The sequence below is a fragment of the Orycteropus afer genome, unplaced genomic scaffold, assembly GCF_000298275.1.
Source record: "Orycteropus afer afer isolate SDZICR_OR568_19922 unplaced genomic scaffold, OryAfe1.0 scaffold00216, whole genome shotgun sequence".
Taxonomy (NCBI): Eukaryota; Metazoa; Chordata; class Mammalia; order Tubulidentata; family Orycteropodidae; genus Orycteropus; species Orycteropus afer.
The window spans coordinates 5,588,890-5,593,859 of NW_006921803.1; positions in this window are offsets into that span (position 1 = coordinate 5,588,890).

The following is a 4,970-nucleotide window of genomic DNA, read 5'->3' on the forward strand; positions in this document are numbered from 1 at the left end:
TAGTATGTTATGCCAATTGAGCTTGATGTCCCCTATGACTATGGTCCCAAGCCCACAGGTTCAACTACTCGGTCCCTCTGGGTAGCTGGCTGTGACCAAGCAGTGACCATTTGTGGCAGTTTTGACCTGCACTTCTCTGGAAATAGATTAGTTTTACAAAGTCCATTTATTTGTATGCAACCCAGGTCATTGCACAAAAGAAAAACTCAGTGTTTTGTTTTTACTTTACTATGACTATTGTTTATTTTTCCTGTCCTGATCTGGATAAAAAGCAGCACAGGAAGACACTGATTTCATGGAGCTACAGCTTTTATGTTTCACTATGCAAATTATAACCCAGATGAATAAATTAGAAAACATTCTCTATTTCATATTTTCCCCTTAACAAATCACCATAACAATAATTTATCACTTTCTCCTAACTGGTTTCAAGGTCAAAAATAGTTATTGGGGGTTCTTACTAACTTGGGCATGTTCTTACTGTACCATTTGGAAATCAAGAGCAAAACAAATAGAAAGCACGAAGGGAGAGAAAATGGCATGATGGATTCTGACTGATTATTAAGCAAATGACAAAGCACACCAAAAGCTGTATTTACCAGAGAATGGTCATAAAGTTTTCCTGTTCATCTGCCCATCCATCCATCCGTCCATCCATCCATCCTTTCATTCAAAACAGTATATTGTTGTTAGCTGCTGTTGGGTTGTCTGTGACTCATAGTGACTCTAAACACAACAGAACAAAACAGTGCTTGGTCCTGCACCATTCTCACAATCCTTGCTACGCTTGAGCCCATCATTGCAGCCACTGTGCCAATCCATCTTGTTGAGGATCTTCTCCATTTTCAGTGGCCTTCTACTTCATGAAGCATGATATCCTTCTTCAGGGACAGGCCCCTTCTGAAAACATGACCAAAGTAGGTGAGGTGAAGTCTGGCCATTCTCGCATGTAAGAAACATTCTGACTGCACTTCTTCCACGACAGATTTGTTCATTTTTCTGGCAGTCCATGGTATTTTCAGTATTATTTGGCAACACCAAATTCAAAAGCATCAAATCTTCTTTGGAGGTCCTTATACATGTCCAGCTTTCACATGCATATGAGGTGATTGAAAATACCATGGCTTGAGTTAGGTACATTTTAGTCTTCAATGTGACATCTTTGCTCTTTAACATGAAAGAGGTCCCTTACTGCAGATTTGCCCAGTGAAATACGACATCTGGTTTCTTGACTGCTGCTTCCAACTGTGTCGATTGTGGATCCAAGTAAAATGAAATCCCTGACAACTTCATTCTTTTTTCTAATTATCATGATTTTGCTCTGTAAATCTTCACCCAAATCACAATAAAACAAAACAAAAACAAAAACAAAGGAAACAAAAGTCCTCACAATTGGACCAATCAGCAAAATCATGAATCCAAACTGAAGGCTGTAGTCTTTGCTCTTTCAAGTTGTCTTCAGTTTCAGCAAGCAAGGTTGTGTCATCTGCATATCACAGATTGTTAATGAGTCTTCCTTCTTGGATTATTTGCTCAACATACAGATTGAATAAATAAAGTGAAAGGATACAGTCCTGACACACACATTTCCTGATTTTAAACCATGCACTATCCCTTGTTCTGTTTAAACAACAGCCTCTTGGTCAATGTATAGCTTCTTCCTGAGCACAATTAAGTGTTCTGGAATTCCCATTCTTTGCAATGTTATCCATAATTTGTTATGATCCACACAGTTAAATGCCTTTGCATAGTTAATAAAACACAGGTAAACATCTTTCTGGTATTTGCTTTCAACCAAGATCCACCTGACATCAGCAATGGCATCCCTCATTCATGACCTCTTCTGAATCTAGCTTGAATTTCTGGGAGTTCCCTGTCAGTTTACTGCTGAAACCACTTTTGAATTATCTTTAGGAAAATTTTTACTTGTGTGTGATATTAATAATATTGTTCAATAATTTCCACATTTTGTTTGATCACCTTTTTCTGGAATGGGCACAATATGGATCTCTTCCAGTTGATTGGCCAGCCATAAATGAATACACACTTCTAGCACTGTATTCATTTGTTGAAACATCTCGTTGGTATTCTGTCAATTCTCCAGGACTTGTTTTTTGCCAATTCCTTCAGTGCAGCTTAGACTTCTTCCTTCAGTACCATTGGTTTTTGATCATATGCTACCTCCTGAAATGGTTGAATGTCAATTATTTTTGGTATATTGACTCAGTGTATTCTTTCCATCTTCTTTGGTGCTTCCTGCATTGTTCAATATTTTGCCCATAGAATCCTCCAACACTGCAACTTGAGGCTTGAATTTTCACTTTCATTCCTTCAGCTTGAAAAATGCTGGGCATGTTCTTCTTCTTTGGTTTTCTAATTCCAGTTCTTTGCACATTTCATTGTAATACTTTACTTTGTCTTCTTGAGCTGCTCTTTGAGAGCTTCTGCTCAGCTCTTTTATTTCATGATTTCTTCCATTTGCTTTAGCTACTCTCCATTCAAGGGCAAGCTTCACAGTCTCTCCTGATATCAATTTTGGTCTTTATCTTCCTTTCCCATCTTGTTAATGATCTCTTGCTTTCTTCATGTATGATGTTCTTGATGTTATTCCACAACTTGTCTGGTCTTTAGTCACTAGTGCATCAAATCTTTTCTTCAGATAGTTTCTAAATTCAGATGGAGTATTTTGGCTCTTTTGGACTTGTTTTCATTTTCTTCAGCTTCAACTTCAACTTTCATATGAGCAATTAACAGTCTGTTCCATAGTCAGCTTCTGGTTTTGTTTTGACTGATGACATTGAGCTTCTCTATCGCCTCTTTGTAGTCAATTTGATTTTGTAGTCAAAGTTTATTGGAGGGTTAAAATGATGAATAAGATATAATGCTCTTGAAGATGACAAAAATACACATTACTATTACAGAAAACACAGAGATTTTTGCAGTTTGGGATGGGAGTAAGTGGTGGGTATGAAGTGTGGTGTGGCCAGGGAAAGCTTAGCAAAGATAAAGCCATTAAGTTCAAACCTGAAAGACTTGAACATGTGAAGATTATGTGGGTAGGTAAAGAAGATGTCCACATTTTAGTCAGAGAGAACAGCATGAGCAAACAATCTAAACGAAGAAACCATAGGATATGTATAAGGTACTGTGGACTATGTATTTTGTCAGGAGAAGAGAACTTACTGAGGGAACTTACTTGAAAGAGCAAAGCCTTACTGTGTGGATCATAAATTTATGTTTATTACTTCTTCAGAAAATGTTTCCTTGTGTCTCCACGGTGTTGGATACACTTTCGCAGTCCTCCCACAGTATCCTTTACTTATGGATTCATGGCTAAGCAGCAAGAATATGACTCAAAAGTCTAGCTGAGGCAGTGTTTTTCAATGTTCAAGTTGTAGTTTGAAATAATTTTGTTGATTTCTTTTAGAGTTCATGATGATTTGGCTTACCCACCTATTTATTATTTTTCGTGCTCTTTATTTCATCTTGAACGACCAAGATTCCATCTGGGATCATTCTCCTTTTATTTGAAGAACTCCATTAAGTATTACTTTATTAAAAAAAAAAAAAAAAAAAAAAAACCCAAAGTCTGTTGCTGTTGAGTTGATTCTGACTCAGCAACCATGTAGGATAGAGTAGAACTGCCCCCATAGAGTTGGGAAGGCTGTAAATCTTTACCAAAGCAAGCTACCACATCTTTCTCCCTTTGAGTAGCTGGTAGGTTCGAACCACTGACCTTTCTGTTAGCAGCCAAGTGCTTACCCACTGCACCACTGGGGTGCCAAGTATTACTTCAGTGGCTGCAAATTCTCTCGGTTTTTGCTTGCATGACAACATTTTCATTTTATGTTCATTTTTGAAGGATAATTTCCTTAGGTACACAATTCAAGGTTGGCAGTTATTTTCTTTTTATATTTGGAAGATACTATTTCATTTTCTGCTTTTTGCTTGGGGTGGCTCTATTTTAAGATTGGGGCCTGAGGAAGGTGGGTCCGGGTCTGGGGCTGCATTTTGTTTGGGGGATGGCTATATTTTAAGGCTGTTGCCTGAGGTAGGCAGGTGCAGAGGGGTTAGGAACAACTAAAGGAGACAAATTTGTCAGTTTGTCATCCTGTGGTGGCTTGCGTGTTGCTGTGAGGCTGGAGGCTATGTCACCATGTTGCAAAGTGCCAGTGGGGTTATTCATGGTGGAGAGGTTTCATTAGATCTTCTGGGCTAAGACAGACTTGGAATAAGGAAGAGGCCATCCACATCTCAAAAAATTGGCCAGTGAAAACCTTATGAACAGCAGTGAAATGCTGTCTGATATATTACTGGAAAAATTTATGAACAGCCCTTAAACATTGTCTCATATAGTGCCAGAAGATGAGCCAGTCAGGTCAGAAGGCACTCAAAATTTGACTGCAGAAGAGATGACTTCTCAGAGCAGAGATGATCTTAACGATATAGATAGAGTAAAGCTTTCGGGACTTCCATTGACTGATATGGCGTGACTCAAAATGAGTAGAAACAGATGCAAACATCTATTAATAATTGGAACATGGACTGTATGAAGTATGAATCTAGGAAAATTGAAAGCTGTCAAAAATGAAATGGAATGCATAAAGATCGATATCCTAGGCATCAGTGAGCTGAAATGGATTGGTTTTGGCCATTTTGAGTATTATCTACTGTGTGGGAATGACAAGTCGAAGAGGAATGGTGTGGCATTCATCATCACAAAGAATGTGTCAAGATCTATCCTGAAGTACAATGCTTTCAGTGACAGGATAATATCCATATGCTTACAAGGAAGGCTCTGGTAGCATCGTGCCTAAGGCACTTGACTGCTAACCAGAAGGCTGGTGGTTCAAACCCACCAGCCACTCCTCGGAAAGAAGGTTGGGCAATCTACTTCCGTAGTGATACTGCCTAGGAAACCCAAGGAGGGGTAGCTATGAGTTGGGGCCGACTTGACAGCACATAACAAC